The sequence below is a fragment of the Oratosquilla oratoria genome, chromosome 10 (genome assembly GCF_046742065.1).
Source record: "Oratosquilla oratoria isolate Oo_2021 chromosome 10, ASM4674206v1, whole genome shotgun sequence".
Classification (NCBI taxonomy): domain Eukaryota; kingdom Metazoa; phylum Arthropoda; class Malacostraca; order Stomatopoda; family Squillidae; genus Oratosquilla; species Oratosquilla oratoria.
Window position 1 is genome coordinate 68665722 of NC_134786.1, and position 10000 is coordinate 68675721.

Consider the following 10000-nt stretch of genomic DNA (forward strand, 5'->3'; position numbering starts at 1 on the left):
CATGATTGTGTACCTGCATGTATACGTCAATATATAGCATGCATATACCATTATTTTATGTATATGTATTTATATGTTTTAATGTATGGAACTCCTAGAGTATAAGACGTTTAAGTGTTCATCCTTGTATGTAAATATTCATACAAGCACGTATGAATGCAAACACGGAGATATATACAGGAGTAGTTTACATTTTGCCCCAGCTGTAAATACGAACATGCTTCTACCTTTTCCCTCGTGTATATACATGTGTTTTCAATACCGTAGTGAAATGGAGGGTGAGCAAGTGATGGGGGAGACGGAGGGACCATTGATTAAACTACAGCTTAAGATGATTGACTAATCGTTAAGACTTAGTTAAAGGATAAACCATTTCTACCCTCTCTTTCGACCCAAGGGTCGCCTGAAGATTAACCTAATCAACACAATGGTATCGTTTTCTTGTGGTTAATGTCATATGATTTTGTTTGGCCAAAGAAACAATTTAGGATTCATTCATGTCTCGGTTAGCCATCTTATTACAATAATGTATTTTTTAGGTACATCAGAAACTTTTATAAAAGGGAGAGACGTTCCTTTGGATGATATCTTCCCTATCGAGAGAGAGCGACAAAAATAAGGAAAAGCTTGATAAAAACAAACGAACGAACAAACAGATTTAGGTTGAAAAATAACTTATGAGCTTAAATCAAAGTGGATATAAAATTATTCCACTAGGTATACTAATGCTAAGTACGATCACACAGTACCTTTATGAACTTTAAACGAAGGGTAAAAAATGATCTTGGTGTAATTATTAATTATCAATGACCTCAAATCACTTGCACCTAGTATTTGTCTTGGAGAAGGTAAATATGATTCTAGAACAAAGATCACAAACTTTAGTTTAGAAAAATCTGTCATCAACCAACAATAAGCCACAATAGCGGCAGCAGAGATCAGAACCACATGATAAGAACCACATTAAAATTGAACGTATGCCATTGAGAAAAAATATCATGAACAAACAGATGCATAAATGGATAATATGTATGCATATACATAAGTACCTAATATGAAAGGGAAAGAAATAAGTAATAAATGGGTGAGGTGGGTGAGAAGTGGGTACACTCCCTTGGCTGACCACCTTCATTGTACGTGGGATGAGCCTCATAACTGATGATGATAACCCGTGAAATCACAAACCCCAACACAAACTCCCGGAAACTATCGACCGGTAGGCCCTGAGCCCGCGATACAGAGTTCAATAAGGGTCTGAATACACGATTCTTCAACCACAGAAGAACATTTGAAAAGAGAGCCAATGCCTCGTGGCCATTACACGAGAAAAGTTCTGGGGAAGTGGGGTCGGGAACTGTAGATGAGGGATCCCGGGAAAGCCCCCACTTTATCCAAATGGAAGTACTTGAAGGTCTCCTTCAAGGGACCCTTGAAATAATTGACAATAACGGAAAGGGCAAAAGCTTATAGGAGATAGACCAGCTGTGAAGATTGAACGAGAAGTTGCTCCCTGACTGGAGGGGGCGTCATCTGATGAGATTACGGACTGTGAGGGCGAAAGCCAAGATATCAGAAGTCGAAGACGGAGAGCCTGGATTCGGAATTGGGGGCATCTGTGGAAAGTTGTATATCACCATCGTTTGGTCTGACTAGGGGAAGTCACTGCGTATCTTTATTTTCTGAGGATATTGTCAGGCGTCAATATTTGGTATCATTAACTAGGGTAAGAAAAAATAAAATAAAATAAAGGAAAAGACAAAAATAAAATTAAATTAAATTAAGTAAAAATGAAACAAAATAGGATATAATAAGATAAAGTCAAATAAAATGAAACAGAAAAAATAAGTAAGATGAAGTGAAATACTCGTAAAATAAAATGAAACATAATATAACAGAATCATACAAATATAAAGATAAATAAGTTAATAAAAATGACTATATATATATATGCATATATGTATATACATATATACATATATATATATATATATATGTAATATATATATGTATGTATATATGTATAAATAGATCTATGTGGATAAAGCCATGGATCTTCTGAATGATCACAACACCTACGAAAAACTTAAACAAACAAACAAATAAATGGGTGAATAAATGAAAATAAATAAATAAATAAATAAAATTAAAAGACATGGCTGCTTCTTTTAATAGGCATGCACGTCATATCGCCACCAGTTAATAGGTCTCCAAACTCAAAGTTTTCACTTCCAAGTTGCCTTATTTTCATGGCCTTCCTAAGTTGCATAAAGAAGGTACCCCATTAAGGTCCATCATCTCTAAAAGGGGTTCATGCACTAACAAACTTTCGAAATAGCTTGCGCGCTTGTTATCACCTTTTGTGGGGAAATTTTCCAACTCACATATAACATATTAAGAAGATTTCATCCAGATAATCGAGGATATTAATATTCCAGGCTGTAGTTTATTAAGTCTCGGTATTATTTCTTTATTTACAAACATTTGCGTTTATGATGTGTTTTTTTCTAGAAACCAAGCTAAAAGCATTCCTAGACAAATTCCTCGTTTGTACGCACTTGTCTTTCGACTATTTTTTTTTTCTTTCAAATTTTGTTCTATAGGCAAAAGTTTGGATGTAGTATGGGTTTTAACCTTTCTTCTGTTCTGGTCAATCTTTACATGGAATACTTTGAGAGTGTTCTTATTCCAATAATAAAACCCCAAGATATGATTTGGTTCAGATATGATGATATTGTCACCCTTTGGGACGAGAGTTGGGGTCCCTTTGATATTTTTCTAGAAAAAAAATAATTATCAGTTACTAATATAAATTTCAAAGTGGAATGGGAAGATAGTAAAACTCCCTTTTTAGACACCTTAATCATGAGAAATGGGAATAGGATTGCGTTTACTGTATATGGATGATGATGTGATGCATGAGGTGGAATGAGGTGGGGGGATGGGGGTGAGGTGGTATGTGTGAGAAAAAATTGACGCAGCCCTAAGAGATTTCTCCCCGTCTTCTCCTTTCTGTATGAGGGGACGGAGAGGGGGGGAGGTTCGCCGAATTAATGAAGCTGCCTTGCTGTGGATGTGCTGTGTCATACGACACTCCCTATGACCCAGGGCAGTGGACAAGATGCAGGGATGACCCGTCATCCAGGAGGTGCCAAGATAAGAGGGAGGGTAGAGGGTGGAAGGGAGGGGAGTGTATTTAGGGATGGAATGGGTGGGAATGGTTTTTATGCCTTTTTCTTTTTGGCTACCTCCTTTGTAAGGGGGGAAAAGCCTTTGGTATATGTATGTAGAAAGAACACCCCTTCAGGAAGTCCCCTTCATTTTTTTAGTCATCACCCAGATCACATTAAAAGGAGCGTAACTTCGGGTCTCTTTCTCAGTTTTTAGGATCTGTAGCCATCAGGTCCCAATTAACAAAAGTAGCTTACCCTCAGTGGTTTCTGAATAAAGCCCTCACCCAAACCAGAACCAGCATTTTCAATCCCCCTTCCACAAAGCCAAGCGTGTTACAAAACCACCTTATTCCCTTTTCAGAGTTCATTAGCCATTTGTCCAAATTTCTTCCCAAAGATAAGGTAAATTTAATTCATAATTATCCGAATACTATTAATAAAAAGAATTGTCAATGTTCATCAGAGACTGAAAGATCATATCCCATGGGTTTACTTCCTTCCGTGTAAAGATTGTAAACTAGCATACAACGGGCAGACGGAGTGAGACCTAAGGACAAGGTTGAGTGAGCATGAAAGGTCAATCAAGTATGGTCAAGAAAGTTCAGCTGTGATCCAACACGTAAATAAATTAAATCACCAGATAAATTGGGACAAATTTGAAGTAGTTTACAAATCTAGTTGTGGGTTCAGAATGGCGGAATCCACTTTAATAGACTGTCTGCCCACTATGAATATTTCGAAGGGTTAATGGACCCCGGACATAATATCAGGATTATTCATTACAAAACAAATTGTTAACAGGTATCCTCTCCATCCCCCTGACCCGACCTCATGCCATCCTCAGGTCACTTGAGAGTAAGGGTAGTGATATTTACTCCTTCTCTAGTTCCCTTTCCTTTGTAAGAGGTTGCTATTTAAGATAGCATACTCCTTCAACTCTTTCTTCCGACTTTGGTGTCACTTGTGATATATATATATATATATATATATATATATATATAGAATAGAGAGAGAGAGAGAGAGAGAGAGAGAGAGAGAGAGAGAGAGAGAGAGAGAGAGAGAGAGAGAGAGAGAGGTGAGTAGTAAGAGTAAGAATTTCTTTATGAAGAAGTTTTAAGAGACAACGATTATCAAAAACAAAACAAAAAGAATGAAGAAAAATTAAAATAAACCTACAGAGAATGAACGCAATTAAAGTGTAAAATGACGTTACAGGAATAAAAGACTGATAGAACACGCTTTCACATTTAGCTTTGAATATCTTAGCCAAATAAGCAAATATGAAGTTACGAAAAGGAAATTGTAGATAAGTATGTAGAAAGGTAATTAGACTGATAAGCTTCCCATAACTATTATTCACTGTACGTGTCCGATTTTGGATTACAATCCAATACTCCCGTATCCTATTTGGGACGAGTTCTGACAAAGCCTCTAAATTTTTCATTATCACCGAATGGGAGCAAATAAAAGTCCACCTCGCACAACGTGAGTTCGCTTTTGCTTGATGCCGTGAACATGAGACTATGTAAAAGTAAGTAGTGTGTTGACATATGATGCGGGTTTGGTTTTTGTTGTTTTATGGTGAGACCTTAGTGTTGGTGGGATAGGACGTTAGAATTACGGAGGAAACTGAATGTCTTCTGTTGTTTCAGGTCAAGTTTCTCTGACTCGTATATGTTGTGGTTATGTTCGCGTTGTGTCAGCGCTAGTCAGCAAAAAAAAAAAAATAATAATAAATAAATAAATAAATAAATAAATGAATAAATAAATAAATAAATAAATAAATAAATAAATAAATAAATAAATAAATAAATAAATAAATAAATAAATAAATAAATGAATAAATAAATAAATAAATAAATAATCAAATGATAATAAATAAATAAAGAAAATATCTAGGACACACATAAAAATATACTTTAAAAATACAAAAAGGATATAAAAATTTAACTTAATAAGCAATGTTGTATACTGAAAGCTCAAAATTTTAGATTATGTGCCAGCGCTCGTAGAAACTCTAACCTATCGTAATTGTCCTTCTCGCTAAAAACAGACAAGATTCTCTCTTCACGTTCAATATCTTTTCTCTTGAGTTGAGCGTTAGATTCTCCTCTAATAATGCATTCAATCTGTTCTTCCACAAAATAAATTAACAAAATAAATAAAAAATGAGTAAATAGATAAACAAATAAATAAAATAAAATAAATAATAAAAAGTTACTCTAGATAGCTGGATGAGGCGAAGGAAAAAAGTTGACTCAGATTTTTTTTTTTCATAAGTTCTGAGAAATATCTATCGGTGGCTAATACTCACCCTAGCTGTGCAAACACATTGGCAAATATGATGGCTTTCACTTTTGTGTCTAATAAAATAACGCTGGCCAAACCTGTTTAAAATTTTGTCGGTAACTAAAAAAAAATACGTTATGCATTTTGATGAGCTTATTTCAAATTTACCAATAAAAGTTACTAATTGGGTACATTTTTAAAGACTTTTAAAGATTTTTTCACAAGCTCATCATCATTTAAAACGTATGTGTATATGTCATAAGATATTCTCCGTCATGGAATGTAGAAGTATTAAAATTCTATCTTACGTTCTTTATTATTTCATGTGACAAGGGCAACTGACTATATATATATATATATATATATATATATATATATATATATATATATATATATATATATATATATATGTACATATATATGTACATATGTATCAATTACTAATAATTAACTCAGAGTTTAATCCTTAATTGGTGTCAATTTTCCATCCAGAAAGGGGATGGTAAAAATAGTAATGTACTCGAAATATCTCTTAACTCTCAAAAACATGAAATACAATTTAAGGTAACTAATTTGTATATTCACGATCGCCTTCACCCTTGCAGGACCGTGGCTAGAGTAGGGAGTCTCAGGATATGGTCCACAAGATCACATTGGTGACGTCAACGCGTGTGTCGGGTCTTATTGGTTACCTTCAGAATGCTCATAACAATAGCTTTGTGGTACATTGGTCGTTAGTTGTTGCAGTGGTCGCTCTTTGCCTCATTAGGTGAGTTGTCGATCTCATCTTCTGACTATGAGTCCACTGGGACAGGTGTGTACGAGTTTTTTCACTCCTGTATTATCTAGTTTGTAAATTCAGTGTTTGTGCATAGTATGAACATTGATACTGTGAACACATGAATTATGTTTGTTAACTTGTCTAGCAGTGCATAATTTATTTGTGTAAAATTAGTTCGTCTTGTTTTATTACAGGATTTTGTGTTTCAGAAAAGCCTAACAAGAGGTTATTGTGTTTGAACAAACACTACAGATAGTATATATTGCATGAGGATATAAGATTCACTATATATGCTTTACATGTATGTAAGGAGTTTATGGGTCTTGGAGGTTAGTGCTGGGATGTCCTTATTTTACAAGGAATTAATTCCTAATATTCCATCACATAGCAGAGGTCAAATATTGACTACAAATGAATGTGCCAAGATGGGAGAATTTTTTCCCATGGGTACTTGCCATATTGCTTTGGCCAGAAGGTTTAATGGATTCCCCATATACTGTTTCCGAACTTGATTTTTAGTTAAAATCTTATCAAAAATATTTTGATTTTCTACATTCAATTTGTACTCAAAGTCAAAAGCTTTGCTTTTACCTTTGCTCTTTCTGCTTGAAAAGGTACTTCTTTCTTATTTGTCTGTTAGCGCAAAATTTATCAAACGTGTTTTGATTCACCGCATTTGCTTTTTGTTCAGTGTCAAAAACACTGTATTTGCCTTTGCTATTTCTGCCTGGTGAGTTAGTTCTATCCTATCTAGATTATCGTCACCCTCGTAAAGAAATTGCCTAAGTAATTTTCAGTCAATTTCGGGATTTTTTTCTTCTTAATTTTTCATTGCTCCTTGTTATACAATTCCCAATGTTTTATTTAGTGTCCGAGTAGGTTAAAACTACGTTAGGAGGAACATTACGTACATTTATAAAATAGAAAAAACGACTTTTTTTGATTTCCTGAAAAGTTGAACAAATTACTTGGGCACTTTCTTTATGAAGCTGCCGTTATGTTGTGACCTGGTGCTATTGGCTATTTCCGTGACTAGTGAAATATATTTTCTTGTCTTTTTGGCTAACATTCATTTCTAATTGACCTCCAGTGTCTGTCTTATCCTCCGTAGTGGATTTTCTGCATTAGCGTTCAAGAGGTGTGTGATTATAAGGAATTGTAGTTTCTGTTTTTGTGTGTTGATATTGGAATGTTGTCTAAAGATATGCAATGGGGGTCTATAAATGCTTGTACTATGGTATATTGTATATCCTTGTGTGTCTATTTAGCCTAACAGTCATTCCAGGCATGACTTTTTGATTTATGTAAGTTGTACCATTTGCTTCTGGATTTGCTTCTGTTGTGTGCATGTTACCTGCATTGTTTTCTTTGTGCTCCTTATACAAAACTCTTTGTTATTTGAATCATAGATGCTTTCTGATTCCTCATTGCCGGAGGGAACTGACGGTGGTATTCTTAAAAATATCTTTCCTTGTATAAATCCTTGGAAGGGAAAGATTTTTACAAGGAAAGAATTTTTTAAGAATACCACCGTAAGATTCACCTATACTGATTCTCCTGTTATCAGTCCACTAAAGAAGGCCCAAAGGGTCGAAACTCCTGGTTCTGGATAAAACACCATATTCTAACCTTAAAGTTTTATTGCCACCTCTACTGCTTAAATATAGTGTTTTTTGTCTATTTAACTCCTCACTAATGTCTTTTATAAATTACAGTGTTTCATACCTTTACTCCATATAACTTTTCTCTGTTTTTTTTGCAGAATTAAGTATGAATGTTGATAATGTAGCAAGTTTACTTGCCCATGTGTATGTATATATGTATGCGTGTATATATGTATGCGTGTATATATGTATGCGTGTATGTATGTATGCGTGTATGTATGTATGTATGTATGTATGTATGTATGTATGTATGTATGTATGTATGTATGTATGTATGCGTGTATGTATGTATGTATGTATGCATTGTATGTATACATGTATGCATTGTATGTATACATGTATGCATTGTATGTATACATGTATGCATTGTATTCATGTATATATGTATGTATGTATGTATGTATGTATGTATGTATGTATGTATGTATGTATTGTATGTATTGTATATAGTGAATAAGATAAGGACGTAGTGGGTATGAATAGTTTTATTATCTAATTGTTTATATGAAATGGTTAGTTGAAGCTGAAGTTGCCACACAATCAGAGAGATTATAAAGCCTAGGTATTGTAATAAATAACAAAAGAAGTAGCAAGATATATTTGAATATGGCATAGCCATTAGTAGAAATGTACCAATAGTCTACTGACATGAAATAAATTGTGGCTTTACCTTCAGTGCTGTTTTGTACAAGTGTATTCGGCAGGCAAAAATACAAGAAATCAGCTAGCAATAGAGAACAAAGTTTACAAAAAAGAATTCTGACGGACCAAAATCTAAGGCAATAAGGTCATTAAGAATGGAAATGAGGTCATCTTTGATGAGAGTAAGACTGATAAACACAAAGTTACATTCGCCAAAAGCATGACGAAAAGAAACAAACTGAAGCAAATTACTTAATAAGATGATGAATGGATAAAAATAAAACGGTGTAATGAGAGAAAAATCCTTGATTATATGCAGTAAGTTCAGAAAAAATAAGAATATCCCAGGCATGACAGAGAGGGAAAGAAAACGCAAGATATAGAAATGAGGTGAAACAAAACAAAGAGAATATATGCAACATACAAGATTACTAGAAACATAGGAAAATGGAAAGTTAAGTTAGAAGACATACATGACAATTACCCTTCGTGAAGTCATTCTACTTTTAATCTTTTCAATTCTAATAACAACATATGGATAAATTCAGGAGATTCTATTTATTTGAAGGAAAATTCCTTGAACAGAGAATGACACACACACACACACACACACACACACACATATATATATATATATATATATATATATATATATATATATATATATGTCTGTTTAAGTAATTTATATACATATATATATATATATATATATATATATATATATATATATATATATTCCCCAAAGAAAAGTAACCCAAACTATGCTGAAATGTCTAGTAGTGTGATAACTTGATTCCTTAATTAAAGAAACATAAATAACATACAAAAATATTTCAGAAAATTAACCTCTATAAACTATGTATAAAGAAAGAATACTCGTCAGCATTAGTAACAACACAATTAGAGCACATCATATGATACAAAGATAAAGTTTAGGTACCAATATTAACTCTCACCATTACACTTCACTTGATCTGGCGGTTCTGCTTTAACCAGACTTGAGAATCAGAAACTAATCAACCGTCCCTTTAGGGAAGGAAGCCTCCAAATGTTGGCGCGAGCGAGACTGGCATGCTGGGGAACAGAGGCTAAGTAAGAAGTGGGTCTGGCTTCGGCACTGGAGCAAGCGCACGAAAGAACCCAGTGGAGAAGAAAATTGCAGGAGGGGGAAAATTCCAGCTAATAATATGACTAAAGCTGACAGCTTTGGTGACAGCTCCCCGTCCCCTGGCGTCAGTTTCTTACTTATTTTTTATCATGGGAGAGCAGGAAATGAGAGTGAATAGACAGTAGATGAAGAAAGGGGTAGCCGCTGTGACGGAAAGTCCGTCACACAGCGGAAACATCGTTCAGTTCGGATGATAATTTAGTGATCTCTTGAATATGAAAAGAAAAGCAGAATGTCAGATAGTAAATGGTAGATCTACAAGTATCATTTGAATGAACCAACTAAT